The following is a 24,252-nucleotide window of genomic DNA, read 5'->3' on the forward strand; positions in this document are numbered from 1 at the left end:
CGATGTCGCCCGGGGTATGGCAGGGTACAGTCAGTTAGGGATCTACGTTCATCGCTTTGTAGCAACCTTGCTTTGGAGGAAAGCCATGAATGTGTACTCTCTTCCGTTTCAGTAGTGGGGTTAGTAGCATGAACCTGGCTGCAGTTGCAGATGATTGGCCATTCCAAATTGAGGTTTTAATGGCAGATTCTCAGCCCCACATTGGGCACTTTTTGAAAAATGTTTTTAAAGTGATGTCTACTTGCATGCATCAGTGTTTTGGGAAACACTGGCAGGGGCCCAAACCTCTTTTATATCTTCTAAGCTCCTAAGCTCGTGGTCTTGATTTATTTATTTATTTTTTTGGGGGTGGGGGGGGGGTTGGTTAGGCTACCCAAGATTCCGTGCAGGATGCACCGGACAAGAGAGAATACATTTAAATTGCAATAAAATAAACAATAAAGTAACAATCCAACAACTACATTTTATTAACAATTGACAAAAACAAAACCGAATTTCTCTATACAGAAAAGCGTGCCTATATATATCTGTGTCTGTTTCAAAATCAGGGCCTTTTAGAGATTTCAGTAGATCTGTCAACCCAACAAATTGGTGGCATGGTATGTCGTTTTCTGCAGTGTGATAAACGACTTTCAGCTGCGAGATAAGCACATCTTTGTTCGGCTTGATCGCATTATCACAGTGCTGTTTCATAGCATTTTGTTGTTGTGTCAAAAGAACAGCTGTGCGGCCGGTGCATTGGCTGTGCTCTACAAGTGCAGAAAGCTTCAAATTGATAGACCCACTGTTTAAGCCATTTTTTCCCTGAACTCTTACAATAGGTGCAGAACATTTTATCTACTCCATTCCCCCATTCTTCATGCCGTATCCACTTAAATTCCTTTCACTCCAGTCTGAAATGACTTTTCTGTTTTTTTCCTGTGAAGTCTTCATCCGTTTCTGTGGGGGCTTGACACTTCTTTGCTGTGCTGACCTGCACTGGACTTTCACAATCAATTGGAATGTTAAAAAAAAATTTTGCAGAGAGATGTCTGGTTCCTCACTTTGGAGTAAGTGATAAAGTTTAATAGCAGGTGCAAAATCAAACATTCACATAGGCTAATATAAGTTTGTCTTGGCAAAAAGTTTCATAGGTTACACAATATTTATTCAGCTATTATTTTATCAAGACTATTTCCTGCCCGTATTTTCTGCCAGGCATTTTGGCTGATGGTATTTTTATTTACTGGACAACTACATGTTATACTGGCCAACGGCCGGCATGTAGCAGCTAACAGAAACTCTGGGGCAGGCTTATCTTTCAGTGTATGGATCATATGATATAGGGGGTGTGGTGAATGGGATTAGCAGTCCAAGGTGATGTATCATTCCAAATGAATCTGCACAGAATTTTAGAAACCTTGCTGTACTGGAGAAAGTGATGCCCAAGGCTCATTCATTGGCAAACCTGGGGAATATTGACCTGGATAAGTTCCCATCTCAGTGAAGGCTGCTTCATGCCTGTGTCTATTCTAAGCATATTCAGGGTTAGGAAACAAAGTATTTTAGCCAAATCTTTTTTACACTCAATTTCAAAATGCTCAGACAAATTTGTTGGCCTGTCCCATCACTGCAACATCAATTTAAAATATTGAGGGCTTGTCTCCTTCAAAGCATCTGCTGCCAGTGACCCATTTTTCAGCTCTATAGCCTCTCCAGAAGAATTCATTCACAGCTGGTGCAGACAGTCTGCAAGTGCCCAATCAACCAGAGGAGTCACTCTTGCCCACCGGGATGGTAACTACCCTGTCAACTGAAACCAATCATACACCACCCATTGAGGTAACAGGCCACTGTTGGCACTGGCACAATGAAGATTCAGTACTAGATCACAGGGCATATCACACTGTGCTTTAGTATAATGAGTTAGCCAACAGCCTTCAATCAAATGGATAACCAGTTAATTGCTTTCATTGCCTTTCATATGTAATGAAATTAAGATTCAGGAAAATGGTTTAATTATTTTTGATTGAATGACACTTTATTATAATATAAAACAATACAATGTAATATAATTAGCAATTAACATGTCTATGCACGTGGACCTCTTTGAAAAATATCAAATTATTTGCTTCTGGATATTTTATTACAGAAAATAATTCACCAATGACTTAGGGATAATCGGTCATCAAACTACTTGTCATCAACATGGCAATTTCTGAAGAGGGAGAGCTAACATGTCTGGTCCTTTCAAGTACTGTTTTCTTATCTGTCCTTCAGAAAGATTTGTGGGTAAGGGCACATTGGATTAGACTGTGGACAGGCTTGAAATGAAGTTCAGAAAAAGGTAGAAATTCAAAAGAAAAGCCAAAGAAGGTGTCAATACTACTTTAGCTGGGAGAGCGAGCCTGGTTTATCCTTTAAGGAATTGTATCCCCTTGAAATGTAACGATGAAGTGACAATGGGATTTCAGAATACTTTCGTTCGTGTTCACAGGGATTTTACTTATTTTTGATGATATACATTTTAAGACTCGTAAAAATAAATTCTTATCACCCTGCCTTCATTATCATATGCCTTTATTTTAGAAAGATCAAAATGTATCACCTCAAAAGCCTGCATTATGGATTTGGTGTAATTGTGAAAATATCTGATTTTACAGCACAGTCAAATATGAGAAAAGCACAAATGGAGCACTACTCTGTCATGTGCTATGGTTAAATTAAAGGGGACATCTAAAAGCTTTTTTCCTAAAAACTCACTGACTAATTAATACATTTCCAGCAGTACTTGACATGACAAGTACTTACTAAATCAAAACTGTCTGGAAATATTCACAAACTATAATAGTATTAATAAATAGTTGCAATTACAGGCCTGTATTCAATCTCCATGTGTCCCAAATCAATCTACTTTTCAGCAGTTTTATATCATTCCACAAGGTTTACCAACATGTTGCTAGGGTTTTTTTTTTTTTAAATGGACAAAAAAAAAGAGACAAATCATTGGAAAACATATCCAGGCAGTGTCTCTCCCTGCAAGCTGAATGGGCCATTTTGGGTGAATGACGCACATTATTTTCACATGCTTTGCCTTGATTGGTTATCTGCCCACACAGGTCTGTAAATTACCCAGCAACGATTAAACCACACATAGTTCAGCCAGAATCAGATGCTCTCTTTTCAACACCAGCCTCGCTGCAAAGCCAGCATTCTATTGTGCTTTGTTTTGGAACTATAAATTGGCAAAATGAGAGAAGCACCGCAGCATGTGGGGATTCACTTTTTCCAGGATGTGCCCTTCAAATATAAATTGCAGCCAACCACTGCTGGAAGACTCCTCTGGAAGACCTTGTGATGTGTGGTTAGTTGCCCGGCAACCAGTAACACTGCACCTAACGTGACTACTAGTGACACTCAACGTTTTGCTTACTCGCTGAGTGTATGTAGTTTGCTATTGATGCATTGATGCCACACTCCAGGTTAATATGTACTTGAGAAGTAGATCAAATAGTAGATCAAAGATGAACTATTGGGAAAAGATGGGAACAGCTGGAATCAGGTGTGGCATCTAGGCCTCAGAGATCAGTGAATAGGAGTGACTAATCAGTGACTAATAACTCACTGTTGACTTTCATGACCAGGCCATGTTGCATGCTTTTCCTATTTAAGCTGTACAGCATGACCCATGCACTCAGATATTTTATGTTACTTCAATGTAAAATCAACACATACAGCACGACTCCCATCCACTGGTAATTTAGTTCTTCACACAAACAATTAATCTGACAGGAGTTCAAACAGTGGATCCACCCATTAGATTACATCTTTTCTTGAGCTCATTTCTATGTTCAGTGTTGTCTGTGGCAGTAATAGCAGAGGAAGAAAAAAAAAAACAGAAATATTAACTCTCCAATTCTCCCTTCTCATAATCCCACACCATTCTCCTGCTCTTTTTCATCAAAACAAAGCTGAAAGGCACATACTGGCTTCATATGAACACCTTTTTCCTTATGGGCTTCCTTTATTTAGAGCCTGTGTATGAGCGCATTCACACAATCACCAACTAAACACTGCTGAAAAGATATAATAGTTACTAAAGAATAAGATCAAATTATTCAATCTTCTCAGATCTATGTATTGTGACCCAGCACTATGTCAGCCACCTGAGAAGGTGTGAGCGGTGCACTAATTTCAAGACACAACTTCACAGCAAGTAACAGCAGGACTTTTATTTTGAAATACAGCTTTCAGAATTCAGAGGAAAACAAAAACAATCAAACAAAAAGGCGTAGCTCCAGGTTGAGTCTTTCTACTCCATGTAGAACAATAAGTGGTCCCTCTCTAAAACCGGGGAAGCAAAGCTGCATGCCTGCCTCAGCTTAGGTTAAATAACAGAATAAAGACAGAACGTTCAACAAAAAACTGTTGTCTTCCATGGCCAGTCACTACCAACAGAATACCTGCTCCATGGGTTCTGCAGAACACCCTTACCCTAACAGATTGCCCCCAACACACACAGTTTGCAGAGTTCTTCTCAGCTTTGCCCTGGCACCCTCCCTGTTATACGGTAATGTTGATCGGAGATCAGGTGTTCACAACAAGGGGCGGGGCTGTCCACGAGGGTCCCTGGAGCCAAGTTGCCTAGAAGTATCTGTCTTCAATGACCGCACCCCTTGCTCTGTCATACATATGCAGTGTGTAAATATAGATTCTGCTTTTGCAAGCTGTGAAAACACCCCCTTTCATCTTTAAGTCTGCAAAAAAATATCAATTCTTTTGCATTAGTGATGCTGCGACAGCTCTCAAAATCTGAAGAGGCTTTCCCCAGACAAGTTGTAGACTATCATTCTGGATAGCACATACTAGGACAGTACCGGTCCTAGCCTATTTGGCCTATTTGGTGAGCTAGGCACGGTTTCAAATTAAGTGGCTGCTTTCTTTATTGTTCCAGAAATTCAAGATTCAAGCGATTTAAGTGTCGCACATAAAAATATGAAAATATGATTACACAGGAAAATATTTAATAAAATTGCAAAATTATTAAAAACTTATAAATATAAGTAAACATAAATTAATTCTACATATTAACAAATAATAAATGTAGCGCACATAGAATAGAGCAAATCAAAACTTACACTTAAAATTAGTATAGATTCAAAAGGTCTCAAATTTGTCCTGCATGGAAAATTGCAGTGTATAGGTGCAATCCTACTTAAAGCCTGGCCGTCTTGAGCATAATTCAAAAGGCCATGTCAAAGTGAAATTTCATTTTGGTGTAATAACTGTCATTAGTCCACCTCTTGCATATTTGAATTCAGTTTTGAGGGCTGTGCTTTAGAACTATTAACTTTGGTGTGGTCTCAGAAATTAATGGTAGTGAATGGAAACTAATATCCACGTTGATGCAATTACAAGGGCTGGCAACAACAGAAGAGAATGGAAAGTGGGGTGCACATGCTCGCTGAATGAGAAGCGCGAGCCATATGTGCTGTGCTGTGCTGCCCTTTGCAAGTTGCATAGGACCACTACTGTGCTTGGTAGTCACTAAAGTCCAGGCAGTAGAGCACTGGGACTGGGGGTATAAGTTCAGCAAAAAATAAGTAATAGGTGAATAAGCTGTAGCTGTACGGTGTCATCAGAGGGAAAGAATTCATATATGAAAAATATGTATAAATAATGAAAGCATTTCACGAAGGTATTTCTTTGCCAAATCTTTTAGTAGCAGAGAAACCTGCTGAGAGGAGAAAACATAAACAAGGAAATAATTGATGTTCTTGTTTATCTGGCACAATCTCAAAAGTGCATTTCATAGGACCTTCTAAAAGGTACAGTAAGAGTTGGGAACATAGATATTCTTACTGTGAACTGCATTCAGTGGAGGTCACATGAATGTATAAATGCAAACATTCATGAGTAAAAGTAAAGGCTAATGCACCGCGCTGCAACCTGGGATTGCTTCACCCAGAATATGGGAGGGTTCGATCGGTTGAGGGTCCGTGCTTCATCACTCTCTAGCGACTCCAGCTGGTTGAATGGGCACCCGCAGACTGTATGCCAAAGCCACACTTGAAAGACCTTCCTCCAGAGCAATTCTATGTGAGCTTGGATATGGGCTGCAAAGTGAAAAGAAGCAGGCTGGTGACATCACCTGTTCTGGAGGAGAACTGCAAGTGTCTACACTCTCCCAGTTCGGCAGTGGGGGCCATGCATGGACCCGGCGGCAGTTGCAAAGAGTTGGACACTCCAAATTAGGGTGGGAATTGGATATTGTTGGACACCTAGTTTTTAGATTGCTATCTTTGGGAAACTGATATAAATTGATCTGGAAAACTCACACTCTGTGTGACTACAGGAATGTTATCTGTTTCTTTACTGTTTATTTGTCTCCCTTTCCCTTCACAAACACCAAAGGAATGCCTTTGGGGCAATTAGGGCCACACCAGAGGTCTCTCAAATGTTTACGATGTCTTGGAATTTTCTCCCTTGAAAGTTTTATTACTTTATTGCCGGTTGGGGGTCAGAGACCTTGCCTGGCTATATGCCGTACAAAGATCCATATTCATTTCAAGTTTGAATGCACTCTCTAATATTTAATTGAAATCACTGAGTGAAACTCTTTATGCCTGTACAGATAAAGGTTGTGAGGTCTGATCATTGGAATCTATATTTTCAGGGTGTATTCCAGTTAAAAGTGAAAAACAACATGGTACGATTGTTTTTGTTACATGGAAAATATTTTACCTGAATATGAAGAGTACAACTGGCTGTCTTTAACAATTATTTGTCTACAAATTTCACCCCTTCATTAGAAATACATGTACATTTCCATTTTTTAAAGAGATATGTGGATTACCTCCTAACATATTCATGATTGGGGTCCTTATGATGGACTTAAACCCAGGAATCTTTTGATAATAATTTCATACTGTTTAGCCCTGCTTAAAACCACAAACGGCAACTTTAATTCATGAACTTGTCAGCTTTTAGATAAGACAGTACCTGCCTGACCCTGCGATCACACCTCCACCCTTCCACACTTGCCAATCAGCCATTTTGCCCCCGTCCCTCTCAACAATGCCCCCACCCCCTTCAAACAACATAAAAATGTGTTCTTTTCTTCATGCAGGCTAGAGTGTTTGGGTACTTAACAAGAGCCAGTTAACATCTGTTGTGGTGGAGAGTTGGGAGTTGTCATCTGCTTTGCCATCTGAGGAATCTGAACCTTGCATCTGGGCCTGCTGTTTCCTGGTGTTAGGTGTGCACAGGGTCTCACATCTTTCTCTTACAGTTCATCTGGCCTTTTTACCTTTTCATCCCTGACTCTTTGGAATATTTGGCTGTCTTTTGGTCTTTGAACTTCGATTTTGGATATCCTGGGAGAAACAAGCTGTGGTTTGGTGTTTTCTTTCATCCATTTCTTTTGTGACTGTGACCAATCCATGTCGGCAACATTGTTTTAGTTTGTAACTTCATGAACGTCTTGCTTTTAATGCAGTTGTGAGTTTTACATTTTGAGAAAGGATGATCCAACAGGTTGCTCTGCATAGCAACAAATTCAGTGCTTTCATTTATAATTAATATACTTAATGATAAGCACCAAATTACATCAAATATATTTTATATGTTGGATAAGTGAGAAGTTTTAACTGTTGATACACTTGTGTTCTGTATTCTGAGTGCTGGGTGTTAAAATGAGGGTGGTAACTGGTTAAAACGGCTGGATTCAGAACATAAAGGTTTTGCTCAATTCTCACTGAGCCGACAATATGTTCAAGCCCATGTTGGGTGCCAGTATTTAAGAAAAATAAACTAAAGAGTCTGCCTTTGGATAGGGTATGCAGTAGCGTACACAATACAAAGAAATGAGATGCCCGTGTCTACATCAGTACAAGCCTTGCACATATGCCAGTGTCCTTCTGGTGCGCACAGAATGCTGTGCTGCAAGAACGGTGGATTGGCATGAGAAATTTATACCCTATAACTTTCATCAGGATCAACATCATTTTCTGCGATCCAGCGGTCTGCCACCTCAGATCTGCTGTGCTCGGCTGAAGAAGTAAAAGGGATGACTGCAAAACAAACAGAACAGCCTGTCTCATTTTTACCTGCCGGGAACAGATGGAGAGCTCAGACCAAGCGCACAGCTAATGAAATAATTCACTGCTGTATGCTCTGCCTGGTTGTACATCTGAAAGATGGGGGGGGGGGGGGGAACAACTGTCATTACACCTGCTGCACCTGCATATCGATTATGCATAAACAGCAGCACAAATTAATGGGGTGGGGTGGGGGCGGGAGGGATGGTGAGATTGAAGGTTGAGATTAAAAAATGTATAAATGTCTGAAGAATTCTCTCGACGTTAGTTGCAGACAGAGCCAGATATGATGAAAGCAAAATGGATTTACTGGGCAGCCATGCACGGACTCCAAGTATCAGCACATCAACTCTTGATGGATTGATTACCATATAATGTCTTCCGCAAAACAGAACAGAAGAACGGCTTGATAACAAGATTCAACAGCTGCCCCCCTCTTCCTCTCTGTGTCTCATTTTGTGTCTCTGATATGCTGCAGTAAGAGCTAGATGTATACACACAAGTACGTAAGCAAGCAAGAGTGACTTTTTGTCATAACTGCTATTGTTTTAAATATTAATAAAGGATAAAGTCATGGTAGTTATACAGTATGTCATTCCTGCCTATTCTCAGTGTCCCAGTATGCAGTGATGATACATTGCTATAGACACCTAGTACGCTGTAAACAATTGCAGATTTATGACTTTACACATATTGGCCTGATTTTTTATCAAAGCTTTTAGAGGCATTCAGAGCTGAAACGAGGCGCTCATAAAGGCTGTGAGCAAAAGTGGTCCGCGACCATGGAAACATCTGCAGCAGCAGCTGCGTCTAATGAATAACCGACTAAGAACCTCGCCTCTGTTCTTCACATTACCAGCAGCTGTAAAAACAAGCGTATTAATAATTGCTTAATAATTCCTTCAAAAAACTATTTTTAGACCAACATGAATAAATGTCACAAATGGTTTTTAGAGGGAGGCTAAAATTCCTATTAATTCCACGGACAGGTTTTTCCAATGCGAGACTAGCACGTCCAGTTTTCCAGATGTTAGGTATCAATGAGCCGCAGTTATGCCATGGATAAGAGCATCAGTTCAATTAATGTAAGATAAGGTCATGTAATGAAATGAAGAAGAAAAAAAACATAATAAATAATAATATAATAAAAAATAAAAAAATAGCTTTTTTATTGCTCAGGGATATGACTGTGCAGGCACACAGGAAAAATGATACAGGTGAGAATAGAGCATCACTAACACACAGCAAGCGCAAGATCCCTGATGTGCACTTCAACTGCAAAATATAAGATATACTGTGGCTAATGGTGGTCCTACTCATATTGATTATTTATCATCCTCATATATTGATGATGATGAGGACCTGCTACAGTCCATTTCAAATGCTAGACAGAAAAAATATATTCTGAAAATCTGTTCTATCACTTGCTGTTCTATGCACATTATGAAACAGCAGTACAAAATAGCCACCTGAATCTAAATAAAAGTGATACATTTAGGCCAGTCTGGAAACCCGTTCCCTTAGTACTATGTGCACAATGGTCCAAATATATGCATCTTAATTTCAAAGCAGGAAGTTCTGTTTGGTTATTTGCAAACCCTTGCACCTCCTGCCAACATTTGATTTAATCAAAACAAAAGTTTATAAATAGGTTACTTAACAAGTCAGTAATAAGGAGAACTAAAAATGAAATAAAAGAATGATCCACTGAAGATGAAGATTTGGCCAATATGGAATTTATATGCATATAAATTGGCCTATATGTAAAATACTGAATAAATTGAACAAAACCAACACATGTAATGGTCAAGACAATATTTTGGGATCTGGACCTGATACAGAAAACACATTAAAATAAACTGCCCATAGAATTAAATATAATATAAGTAATTCTATCACATTTAATTCAATATGTAAAAAGAGAATTAGCCATACATGGGTGACCTTCATGTAGCCCTATCCCTCCTGCCCCCTAATGGTAAGGACGCTGGCGCCCACAGAATGGTAATAAAGCAAATATCCAAAATGTATTTTTCAAAAATGGGCCACGATCATGCCGCAATTTCGAGGTCAGCACCTGCAACAGACACCTTTCTGGCCAACGACGACAGTTTAGTGTTCCCCATATAATTTCTTCTTATTCCACACAATCATTCTGTATGCCACTTGGGGGTAAATCTTTTATAATTTTGACGCTAGCTTGTGTGAATTTTGTGAAATAAACATTACAGTTGCATTTTTATGTACATTTTGTGTATGCTATGCCCCTTTTTTCACATATTTCCTAAATGTTGATACGTAGTCTTGAGGGCACGCATGTGCCCTCTCTGCTGTGTGTTGCCATAAAGTTGTAAGGCTTTATTTAAGAGTAGTACGCCCAGGTGCAAATTGCCTTTATAAATGCTTTGGGAGAAAGGGTTACACTATTTGTAATCACAACAGAAAAAACAAGCGCAGTTTAAAAAGTAAGACATTCATCCTGCCTATTTGAAGCCTGTGGTCTTGGCACTGCTGCACCTATGCCACTGTACTTAACTAATCCTCTTTACCACACAGCCCATAAAAATAGGCATTAATGAGTCAGCCATTAATTCACAATGTAGATTGTATTTGTGTAGAGCTGCAAATGATTCTAATCCAAAGCATGGCCTCAAATTAATTTCACCTTTGGGAAGTTTCTTTTTTTGTTGAAAAAGGTCACCAGCTGAATATTAAAAGGGATATTTGCCGTAATTTAATTATCATTAATAGGTATGCTAATAAAATCATCTCAGTCTTTTTTTATGACGTTGTTCCACAAAAACTAGTGGTATGTGTCAGCAGTAATAAATAAGCATGGTTTATATGTATACAGTGCAGAATTTACTTTTCTGTATTTGAAGGCGGGGGGGGGGGGGGGGGGGGAATATTTAGCAATTTTATTTTTCTGCTTTCACCCTGGAAACCTGTGAACCTGAAACCAAGCAAACTCCATTTCTACAAATATCCATTTTTAAGAGCTCTAACAAAACCTTAAACTGACTCTGGCGAAAGAAGTTTGAATATCACATCCCTGCTCATGTCAGTAAATGTCTGAAAATGCTCAAGGATGTTTAAATGCATGGGGATGTGTGTTTCAATATCCATGACCTTAGAAGTGACAGCTATCAATCTACTTCCACTCGCATGTCAGTCACCTCAAGTGGAATTCAGTGGAGTGAACACAGGATGTGTTTGTGTGTGTGTGTGCGTGGACAGTTAGCCATATATAGCATTTTCATTTGTATGTTATTCTTTCCAGATGATTGCTTTCCAAGAGACACAATTTGGACCTCGATACTGCAGAGGATCAGAATAATTATAGTGTTACAAAATGAATGAACATCCAGGCCACAAAGTCTGAACATGGTTATTATTTCTTAAAGTCTATTACATTTTATGGATCATTAAGTTTGTGTGTGTCTGGGCGTGTGTGGTGTGTGTGCTGAGGGTGGGTGGTGGTGGGGATACTGAAACCAGGTGCATTAAGTTTATTGATTCATTCATTTCGGCCGACACTTTTCATTAGATGTGACTTAAAATTTCCACAACCCATCCACACATGTTCCCTAGATTCTATCAAACAAAACTTACCCCCTGGGTCAATAAAATGCACTTAGTCAGTTTAAGGGCATATGCAGTTAAGTTATTTGGGATTCGAACAAGCAAACTTTACAGTCATAAAGATCAGCCCCAATACTTATAAAAACGATGGAGAGGGGAAAAAAAAAAAAAACACGAGAAGGTGAAGCTTTAAAATTGTGTTAAAGCCAGGCTGGAGACTGGGGCCATGTTTTAAAGGGAAAGTGAACATTCCATCGCAAAGCTGAAGCCGAGCAAACAATATGATTAATACAATATTTTACTCAAAGCAACCTGAGAAATGTCATCATAGTTGATATGTATTTTGGGTATGGAGAAATTAATTTGTGGCATGTTTTTCTTCACACTATTGACTCTAATGTGTAGGGGCATTTATTTCATGTAAGAATGCACAGGAGTTCAACAAAAATTGATAAGTCTAAATTTGTTTTCCAGAGGAAAAGCTATTTCTGCAGCGAAAAATAGAATTTACCATTAAAATGTTTTGGGTTAGAATATTCCACACAATTAATCAATAATTAATGTATGTGGTAAGAGTCTAATGCTTAAATATTTTAGCAGATCTTAACAATAGGGCACCTTTAAAAAGCACAAAACCAATTTTCATTGGCATGAGCCAATTACTTCTGACAGCATATCAAAATACAGCGATGAAAGCATATTATCTATATTGAGATCTGGCGCCAGATTAATCCTGTAAGGTTTTTTTTTTTTATTGAATTGCATATGCCCTTAAGGATACAAAGTGCATTTGATTGAATCCCACCTGTTGTCTGTTACTTTAATGATCAATAATGAGAGGGGTACTGGCAGACTTTGGAGCTCTCACATTCAGAACTCCCTCCTCTATATCTGTGGCTCCAAAGCAGTGCATCAGATGCATCAGTTGGTTATGGGAGAGGTTGAAGTGTGTCACAAGATGATACTGTACATGGACAAAATTACTTAAATATAGTATGCATTCAACCCAGTCAAACTAAACAGTACACTAATTACACGCATATTATTAGTTAGTGTGCTTTCAGATGTTTTCACAAGTGCACAAATTTAATTAATCTCATTGTTTAACATATGTCAGACTACTTTTTAAGGCTCAAAGTGTTGGAGAACCAGTGTTTTATGTGACAAATCACAGCACATGACTGTTTACTTTTTTTCTGGCATGTTCCATCAAAGCTAACCTGTAACTGCATATTAATCGATGGACCAGACAGAATTTACACAGAAAATATCAGTTTTGGATTTCAGCCTAAACCTTGTGCCAGACATTTTCAGCTAACTTGTTATTCAGCTGTGAAGAGAGAAAAAAAGAAGGGGAAACAAACAGTCAAAGCAGTGGTTCTATCACAGACCCTGAGCCATCTCTCCTCAAGGCATATAATTACAGACACAAATCACCCAGAGAGAATGCATTCCATTTGTGATTAGCATATAATTGATGATAATGTCAAATGTGCCATGGGATGCAGGAGGTTCTTACAAGATGTCTGCATTTCACAGAAGCTTGTTAAATGAAGCATCACCACAAATCAACAGCAGCTAATCTAAAATAGGCCCATTTAACCATATACCCTTCGATACCGATGTTAATAGTGCTGGATTCACTCCATTTACAAAAATCAAGGGAAACACTATAGCTAATTCTGGATTTTTTCCCTGGATTTTTTCTATTTAACACATAACATAGTGTATATTCTGCCACAGTAAAACTCAACGTTTTGCAACTGATATAATGCATATTTATAAAATTAAACAGCTTTCACAAAGATAAGACATTCATTCATTCATTTTTCCTGTTCTTTTTGGAAAGCTGCTACAGCCAATACAAACTTTTATGAATATTTTAAAAGTTCTGATTTGCAAATAAGCTTCCATTAGCTTCTAACTTGTTAAAGACTAATGTAATATCCAGCCTGTTTGTTTATAGTAACATGTAACAAGGTGAATAAAATCTGCCACCAGTGCGATGTCACTGTAAAGACAATATGTACAATCCATGTACAGTGATAAGGCCTTCTGAGTCACTGCCTCAGCTTCTGAATCCAATGTTTAATCTACTCAGGTCTCCTGCCATGTTTCACGTTTCATTAATAGCAAAAGGTTGTGACTTGAGACTTTGAAAATGAGTTGTGGAGGGAAAGAGGTAAAATGAAATGGAAGGGGTGTTCTCACCGAATCCGGCACTCGAAGCGTCCTATTCATTTTCTATGGACAGACTGCACGGTGCATAATGGTCCAGTGCTTTTTTTCCGGTGTATTTGCTTAGAATGTACTCCGCCTTTATTCTGTGCAAACAAACTTTCAAATTAGGCGTTGCAGATCAGACATGAACCAAGATTCAGCAACTACATGCCCAATTTTTCACACCTCAAATGTTTTCAGAGATATATTTTAGTGGACAATTTAAGTAGAAAAAGAGAAAGTTCATGAATGTTCCGCCATATTGTTTCATTTTGAAAAGAGGAGCCAAAACCAACAACTGCCCAGCGTCTATCCAATCAGGTGCCAGCAGTCTTCCATTTCAAAGTAGGCTACATCACTTTTTTGTATTGATGCCATAGAGGCATCTATTCTATGGAAACCGCCTACACTATTTGCATAGTACTGCCCATTCAACGGAGAGGTTGGGGGTCTGGCGCATCACCAGGTGTCCTTGTTTCGGTGAGAACACGGCATTAGGAGATAAACCTGTAAACCTGAGATAAGCCTCTAACTGCAAAGGTGTCGGCTTTAAACATGCTAATGTTTGAGTTGATAGAGCTCTTGGTGAGCAGCGAGCAACTTTCTCTCAAATCTAAATCGAAAGTATCATCCTGAGGCATACTATAGCCTACTATACCTTTTGGAGAGAGTCAAACAAAGAAACAGACTTTTAAAAAATTTTTCAAAATTTCTTTTTGCCCAAATTAGTCACGTATTTGCGATACTGTACTGACACTGAACAGGGCTTGCTTTTAGTACTTTTGTAGCAAGAAATGCCAGGAGCTCCCTGCCTCTATCTCATGAATGTATGACAGATCAATTTTAATATATTTCTGATAAATAAATTGAAAAAAATATTTATTCATGGCTATGTTCACCACAATGCCCAATAATATTAGTTATTTTTTACTCTGGGGTCCCATCAGTAAAAATCTTTAATCATTTCTACAGATGGCAAATTCTTCGTAAGTCTTTTTTCACTCTTAAAGACAGATGAGAAGGAAGGCTGGTCTTATAAGTCCATGTCCTAAATGGTTTATCTAGGACAGGCTACAATTCTCTATACATAATTACTCAGAAAAGCAGTGTGTATAGCTAAAACTACATCATTAAGAAGACTGGGATGGGATGTCGTGTCAGAACGGCCATCTATTCAGGTGTCGTGACGCAATGGGTTTTCCATGATGCTTTTCAGTCAGGTTTTGACTAATTCGACAATTGGACTGCACCTTCTGTTCGGAAAGCATAATTTTACATAGGGTTGTTTTAAAGTTCCATGAGAAAGCTACATGATTTGATTCTTCTGTGTGCATTGAATGACCTGGATATGACAGCATTCAGTAATTAAACTGTACCAGATTCTACTGTATATAGTCAGTGGTCAAAGGATTCAAATTCACAGGTACAACAACGAAACTCACATAAACGTTTTACAGCTTTCTTTGTGTATGTGTTTCAATGTGAATAACTGAATGGCTTAAAATGTTTAAATTGCCCCCAGCGGGGGTGTGCATGTCATGGACAGATTTATGGTGAACCAATTACATTACCATTTACAGGATGAATCACAGATGTTCAGTTATACAGAGTAGTTTCTAACACGCAAGCTTCAGAAATAAGCATGGTTAATTAGGGTCTTAAATTCTGTCCTCTTTTATAAACTTAATGGAATGAATAATAGTTGTAACAATATTAACCCTTTCTTTACTGTTAGTTTCATTACAGAATTAAGTTAAGTGTCTTATGGCGGCACTAACTTCACTGACGATTCATTTAGATAATTCATTTTTCCAAATTACGCACACACACGTACACAGAGATTGGCAATTATATTTGTAGGATACACAATGCATTTTCCATAGTTTAATAATGAACATATTTGGCAATATGCATAAGATTTGAATGCTTTGAAATATGAAATGAACAGTACAGTAACTTATATTGAAGATGAATGATGTTATACATTTATTTTGGATTAAATATTTTAACCCTTTTGCACGTAAATTCTAAAATATTTCCAACAGCTGAAAAGCGTGGGATTTTTCCTGTGTCCGCCAGCTGTTCTAGAATTCGACTGTTACATCATCACACTAGCCTTCACACTGTTGAAGTTGATTTTGATATGGAGTGCAGATAATAATTCCTGTAACAACGACAACAATAATAATAATAATAATAATAATAATAATAATAATAATAATAATAATAATAATGTAACCCAGTGACTGATACTAAACTTCATTAAACGGTTTGAATACCTCGTTATATTTTTTTAAAAGGTTACACATGTTTAAAATTTAACAGTTTACATGGTTTTAGATTCAGGATATTGTGTTATTGTGCTAACCTTTTGTAATCCAATAGATGACGAGTTGAGAGGTCAAGGGAAAAAAAGACAAGAAAACCAAAATACAACCGTTAGAGTCACTGAGTTACTATCACTAAATATGGTTACGATAAATATAATGTGAAAAACACTGTTACGTACTGCCATTTGTGTAGTTTTACCGTTATCAGAGCGATAACTGTTTTAAAAAACTACTGTTGTGGGGTAAGGACTCGCAGGAAGGTAAAATCTGCTCAAGATTGGCTGGAAGACTGAAAGACTTGTTACGCCCGCTTGGCATGTTGCTACCCAAGTGAATCGGAGGGCCTTAGCTGAAGTTAGCTATCAGACAGATTATCAGAATTAAGCTAATGAAACCCAGATAGCGGTTTGGGATACCTGGAAACGCACAAACTTGCTCTGGCATCGCTGGATTTTACCCCAGTCTTTCTCTTCCGAGAACGCCATTGATTCCACCAAGCTGCGCTCACGCTGCCGCGCCACAGCTCTGGATTTGAGTGAGTTACCATTTTGTTTATTGCTCAGAATGAATGAAGCGCCCAGTTTGTTTTAGGCCTGCACGCACCCAAGCAAAGCCGTGGGCCCGCAAGGTGAAGGGGGGGGGGGGGGTCTTCTCTGTTGGAAATGTCTTCCATTACCGGCTTTAGATAAAGGGGATAAGTGTGTGTGTGGACCCACATTGATTAAGAGTGGATTGTTGTTAGTGCTTCTTTGAAGAATTGATTTACCTGGTTTTGCATTTTTCCAATTGGTTTTAGGAAACAAAAAATAAATTGATAAATAACTTGTATTGACATTTCGTATGATTCATAGTCTATTGTTCAGAATAGTTTTGTTTACAATTGAATAAATAATGAATTACTTAAAAAACAAACAAACAAACAAAACAAAAAAACTTACCTGTGTTGTGTTCAGTGGTTATTATCATGTAGCTGAAGTTTACATAGACTTTGAGAATACTTTGTATTAGTATTTCATTAGGGAACCGAGTATACTAATAGTACCCTATAGCCTAATTCTTATATTGAAGAACTAAGACTGCCCGTTTATAGATAGACATACGCATAAATCAAAACGGAGTTCATTGTATCGAAGCCTAGTAGGGAGACACAGTTTAAGAAACCCAAAATAAATAATAACATATGAGTAAGAAATAAAGTTTTATCTGAAAGTCAAGGCCCTGCCCTTGTTCTAAGGTATAGGGTAAGGGGGCGCTACAATAATATTATTTCATGTAAATTGACCCAGTGTTTTTTCATCTTTCTATCTTTTTTTTTACACCGTTTGTTATGAGTAACTGATGATAAGCAGAATTTAAAGTTTATGAATAAACTTCAGTGTGATTACTTCAGCAGTTTAGCTGTTTCCAGATGAAAAAGTTTGAGTGCTGTAGCTAAGCTGTATGATAAGGTGAAAAACGGGTCTTTTCCCTAGAGAGAGACAAATGACCGGCTATGATGACCATGGTGACCGAAGTGAAAGTAGGCTATTTTGTGGGTTCATTTATTATCCGCACGTTTTCAAATACTTGTTGCAAATTGTGTATTCCGATTCAAGCAGAAATGGGTGTAACGGACACCCATGATGTTTGTAAAGTACTTTTTATAGGTTGTACTGATCACAGTATGCTAAAATAAAGCTAAAACACGTGTTCTAGTACAATCAAAGATGATATCGTGACTAAGATTACTTTGTAAAAACTGTTTTAATTGGATTGGGTCTATGATATCTATATTATCATTCTTGGTAACCATTTAATAAAGGCGATAATTCACTCCAAGCCATGGTATATTGTGATTCACAATGTCTACAAAATCACAATATACCACTGCCTGTCACGAGTTATTGCATAATAATAGTTGCTATTAGATCATTTATATTCTTCCTTCTGCCAGCCCTTAGTTAGCTCATTTTGACAGCTTGGTTAGCAGTCTAGCGTTAGCTAAAGTTTTTCAGTCTCAAAACTGTTTCTTCTTCTAAGCAAGTGTGATCGTTTGCATAAACAAATAAATGCTCACATTGAGGACATAATAACGAGCATTGTAAAGAGTTTATTGGAGTTTCTGTGGAAAATAAGCATTTAATCCTAGAAAGAATGAGGTGTAACCCAAACGGTGATTATTGCATCATTAGTAAACAGACATTCTGATCTTGTGCTGTACAATAATCACACAAGTGTGGCGTACGCTTCAGGGACCAGTCTAGAGCTGTAACACATGTGTGACTGTACACTCCAGGGGTTAACGTGAATTGTTTTGTAACAACATTTAATAGTTTTCTGTGCCTTTGAATTAGATCAGTCCGAAATTTGTTCAAAAGCCCTTCAAATCCAAACCGATTTCTATATCAAACCCCAACACAATGATAGGAGAAAAAAGCACTTAATTTTCCTTTCTTTTTTATCTGTCTGACAGGAATGACCTGTCTTAATAAAATGTTCTGCCATCCTTCCGGGCTACCGTTTATAACCTCATGATAATCTTTATTTTATGACCGTTTTACAATGAACTCAGAGGAATTTATTGCCTTACATTCCATCAATGCAACCATCAAATCGCGCTGGGGCCTTTGTCTCGTTTTGGGCATCTGGGACATTAAATGTGAAATATAGTGCCCCGCACTTTTTCACTGGGATCCGTTAGCATAGATGGAATTATATGTAAATTACTCAGCAATTTCCACCTGATTAATGTGCAGAAGAGTGCAATTAAACCGTGACGATTGGGGAATAAGTGCATCGTAGCAATGAAATATGACCGGTGTCTCAGCTCCTCTTTAAGAAAGTGACATACTCACAGGGTTTTTAAGATTTTCTGATGGCTGCTTCGCAATCTGTACGTCTACTCAAAATGGTCGTAATTCTAAAACCGTGACCATTACCATGTTTCCGTTCCTTAATTCACCCAAAAGCAGTCGGAGCCGTTGGAGCTGATCTCTAAAGCAGAATTACACCCATGTGATTTATGAACTATTTCATGTCTAAAATGTGCAGGAAGCCTATTTGAATCACGGCACTAGAGTGCAAATTATTTTTTACTGAGTCAGCACATTATTTATTACAAATGTGATTACCAAGTAAATATGGAAACGTTTAGCACACCAAACCCAACTTTTGTACTGGTGTAAAACTCAATCCAGAGTCAAAATCCCAGTCAGCCTTGTGCAGAAAGGCCAGTGCTGTGCCATTCTAGCCTCTCTAAAGAGATCTTTCTCACTGCCTTACGGTAACAAGCCTGCCACACAAAGACAAATAAAGTAAAGTTTCAGGGCATTTAATTAAAAATGAAGACAGTATAAAAATCATCCTCCTTGTATATAGAGTATGTAAAAAGCTGTTTGTATGCATATTGTTTTAATATTTATCAAGATCAATAATTAATGTTAACATTTGCTTTATAATCATTACTGAGAACCTACAATAGTGAATTTCGGAAACCACCAAGTCACTTACTGGCTCTGTGTAACAAACTGGTATTCAGACAATAGTTACAAATCTGCATTTAGTAGTGCTAATGGACTCCTTGTGGAGTCTATTACCACTTTTTTCCTGCTGCTAGCAGGAGCTGCTGTTCTAGATCAAAGTTCTAAGGGGATTAAACAGAAGCCTGCAGAGAATCAAAAACGCCTTCTCCATTGCTGTTTATTTTTAAATCCAGCTAATTAATCAAACCGCTAGGACAAAAGAATGTGGATGAAAAACAAGACAGATGCATAGTGGAGATCTGGATAAAATCATTCATATTACTATGTAAACTGTCCTTATTTCAGAGGCCATGGCATTTTATATATTATTACTGAGGCCAGCACTCATGAGCATTCATAGATGTATAGCTTCATCCAGGTTCTTTTCTGAAGAGACCCATTTCTGATGTAAGCTCCATTGGGGGTGGTTATGAATGGTAATGTTCAGTTTGAGGCTGTGGCTTTGATATTGTAAGTCATATGCATGATGACTAATAATGGGAACGCGACATTTTAGGAAGTGATTCTGAGCATGTGGATGGGCCATTTATATTTGTGCCATTACTATGGGAAATCCATAAGAAACTGCCACAGAACAAATGTAGATGTGATTGATGGTGACAGGCTTTCAGCTTTCGTTTTAATAAAGGAAGGGGCCTCACCTTGCAATCTGTTAAAAACCCTCACACGTCATGATTTATACTTGCCCAGGAGGTCTAGTCTGCTGTGTCTTAAATGAGGTTGGTTACACAATTATCACAGTGCGTAATTAAATTATGCTCTCGCTCATATGCACAGACTCTTATCTTTCATTCTTTCTCACTTTCTCTCACAACCTCTGGTCCACTTCTTGTCATCGCACTTGCACTCGCATATAAATTGTTGAGGCACAAGATTTATCGCAAAAGAATAAGCTATAGCCTAAATATTGTGATGTTTGTGATTTTTTGTCAACAATGACAATTAGCGATCTGAAGTCAGTGTCAGCCTATCCGACTGCCTGGTGGCATAAAACACCCTACTGAGAAAAGGCTTCCTGTCAGGCTGCCTCTGTGTGGCATTGGACCCTCTGTACCCTCACCACGTTCCACAAGATTTAGTCCTGTCAGGAAACAGATGCATAATGGGCCATTTAGTGGCACAAACAGAGACACATCTGCTTCTGTTTTTTGATGATTATGGAAATAGATTGATGACGATATCTGTTAATGTTGTAAATTGGGTTGCAAATCATATATTGGCGTTACTACTGCTGCTGGAACTGCAACATGCCATTTTACTGTCCGTGCTACTGTGCTGCTTCTGCTTATAATCGTATGACTCTAATAGATTATTGTTAGTCAAGCAAACTTCTTATGGTATATTACATACGTAACATGCATTTCATATATTAAGATATTTTATCCAGTTAGGATTCAAAATAAAGAGCCACAACAGCCAGGGAACCAGACAAATCATAGAATGGAAGGGGTCGCGCATGCATGAATGAAGCAGAAAGTTGAACCTTGATGATGTAATCCATCGACCAAGGAAATACCCATAATCCAGCTATGCAAGGGGCATCCATTTGGGGTTGTTTTTGGGTCGCCCAATAGCAATTTGTCTTCCTGATGTATGAATGTACACAGCAGAGCAGAGCTTTACAGGTGATTAAATCCATGCGTCAGCGGTATCTGCTCAGGCTCATCCATTGACTGCCAGCATCCAAGAATCCACTTCACCACTCAATGTTTCAATAGTCCAGGCATATTCAGAGAAACTCAGCCCTGGAGCTGTGTAGCAACGGCAGTGTTTCCAGTCAGTTGAATACAGTCTCAAAATTGTTGCCATCACCCACAGTATCTTTACCTCTGCCACAGGTTAATTGACAGCCTTCATGTATATAGTGCATGGCAGCCAGCACTGTGTCTATTTAGTGTACTTGACCATCACCCATAGTACGTGTGTCATGAGCCGACAGCTGAGGCACAGCTCTGTACTAGAAAAGAAAATGGCAGGAGGCTCATTCAGTATTCCACCCGGCCCTGGCAAAGCAGAAGGCCTCAGCCTCACGTGTACTTCTGAAGCAATATGTTCTAGCACGGCGAGGGAGATTAAGATCCCTTTTGAGTCCTCCGAACCTGGAATAAATGGACCCAAAAGTAAAAGCAGCATGCCGGTTTCACCCTATTTTTATTTATTGCCCCAGATTTATTTCCATAATTATATCATATAAGGTCTATACATTTTCTTAATTGAGCATGAAAGGGACACGCCTACATCATCTGAATGGCCTTTTCCACATGTCAAAAGTATACTTCAGATATGCTGCACTTCACTTCAGAGAAATAAACAGAAATGTGAAATAGCAATTTCCTCGCTGCCCTGCTAGATGGCTTTGGGGGGTGGGTGTAAACCTTTTTTGAGTGCATTGTCCCCAGTGTAGATGTTGTACGCTCTGCGCTGTTCCATTAATACACTTTCGCGACTCTCTGTTTCCATTGAACGCGGCTGAAGTGAACCACCAAAGCAGGACCCCACTTATCCCCAGAGTGCCCTCAGGCTGGAGAGCCTCTAGAGTGCTGTAATCATACTCCTCTTCTCCCATATCTTCCATTTCAGACTGGAGTGTCTCATGCCTGTGCCACACACAGGATACCATCCACGCCACACCGACATCTTTTCACAAACACTTAAGGCCTATGCCGACATGAGCACCCATGACACTAAGCTCAGCTGCCCCATGCCACAGCGGGAAGCTCGGGCTACGCCCTGATTTATAATTTAAAATCAAAGCAGAAGCAAAGCTACTTGTTGTGGTATGATATGAGGTGTGAAATTGTGATTTCAACTGCAAATGTATGAACGGTGCATAATTTGTAAGTTCTGTGCTATTATCTGTGTTAATTTTATGTGTCATTTTTATGATACACTGCAAAGCAAATTGGGTCTATAAATATATACTGTACTTTAATGTGCACATGCACTTAAAGCTTGTTCACCGTTAAAGATCTGGATTAAATGTATCATCCCCACACCTTTCTGAGAAAGGCCAGGGCTGCTGAATGCTATAGAGAGAGCCCATTCTGGGTGGCGGTCAGCTACTTGGTAGCCTGCAACACGTTGGCTCCAATATACCATGGGCACATCGGTGCTGTGATAATGTTGTTGTACGACAATGCGGAGGAGCAGCAGTGACATGTCATGGCTCACTGGGAACCCCTGGGCCCACGGACGAAGCCACAGCCCATTGTTCCTTTTCTCCTTTTAGAAATTTTTCCAAATCTTTACCGGATCGATAAAATCTTTTGTCTGACTCCAAGGAACCTTCTTGGGCCAATTTATTATCCACAACCGCAATGCTGCATGCACGAGGGAAATTAAAAATTGATTTTTCCATTTTTCATCGTTTCGTCTTCAAAAGCCATCTCCAAGGCTGATAAAATGCACGCCAGCCAACGTTCCATTCCACCAATATACAGTGACTTATTTTTCTACCTTGCAGTAGTTTTATGCAGATTACTTGCATACATTAACATGGTGTAATTAATACAGATTTTGTTGACATGCAATGCTGAACTCATGCTCCACCTTGTCTATGTCTCTATTTTTAGAAGGTTTTGAACTGTCTCCACATGAAGCATGTTAGCAAATGCCTATTTATATATTTCATTATCTATTTAATTGCTTATTTATTTCATTATCAGTTTATTTCATTGCTTATTTTTAATTTCATTATTAATGTATTTCTTGTTTCTACTTGAAAGTGCAAAAGTGAGTTTCATGAGTCAAAAATGTTGATTTGTAGTGAAATATATGTTTATGTTAAGACTTACAGCAATGCACAATTTAGACATTTTGGATAGATTTGGACATAGAAGGAGTTTCTGGTCCAGGACATGTTGCATTTTGGTGTGTTTTACCAGCGCAATAGGATGAGCAGTCTCAGAAAATGTTACTTGAGTTAATAATTTTAGAGATATTAAATCTTCCCTTTATGAAAAAAAAATAATAATTTAAGATATTGTCAGTCTAACTCCTGGTGGCACGGACATATTTACATCCAAAACATTGTTTAAAGTAGGATGGAGATACAAATGGAACATGAAAAATTCAAGGACCTGTCTGTGAAATGATGCCATTGGATTGGGGAGTTGTGGTTACAGTGCACCCGCACCGTCATGATGGAAAAAGACTGACATAATTCATGCATATTAAGACTAAGGCTCAGATCAAGCTTTATTGTCCATTTTCATGGAAATTCTTTTGTGAGGCACATATCTACACATGAAGACATGAAGTCTAAATCCAAAGATTATTATTATAATTTGAATAATAATAATAAACATCATAATAATAATTGTTGTTGTTACATGACCTCACTAAATTGTGTGCGTGTGTGTGCAAGAAAAAATGATGGGAATTTGGATGAAAGTGTACAGGGGAAAAAAGACTGTTTATTTAGAAAGCATTCCATCAACTCACCAGCTCCTGTAAACACAAATGAGATCCTTGTGGTATTAGGCTTAGAAATATAGAAAATAGAACATGGTGTTGATTTTT

The 24,252-nt window shown here is 38.5% G+C and overlaps 1 protein-coding gene across 1 annotated transcript in view; it reads left to right on the top strand.

Moving 5' to 3' along the window:
* The first annotated feature begins 16,266 nt into the window (after nucleotides 1-16,266).
* Nucleotides 16,267-24,252, top strand: part of LOC135237907 (immunoglobulin superfamily member 21-like) — a 240,079-nt gene continuing 232,093 nt past the window's right edge. The window contains exon 1 of the mRNA XM_064305459.1: nucleotides 16,267-16,745. The gene's annotated coding sequence lies outside the window, so the exon portion shown is untranslated. The remainder of the gene's footprint in view (nucleotides 16,746-24,252) is intronic.

The sequence above is a fragment of the Anguilla rostrata genome, chromosome 13 (genome assembly GCF_018555375.3).
Source record: "Anguilla rostrata isolate EN2019 chromosome 13, ASM1855537v3, whole genome shotgun sequence".
Classification (NCBI taxonomy): domain Eukaryota; kingdom Metazoa; phylum Chordata; class Actinopteri; order Anguilliformes; family Anguillidae; genus Anguilla; species Anguilla rostrata.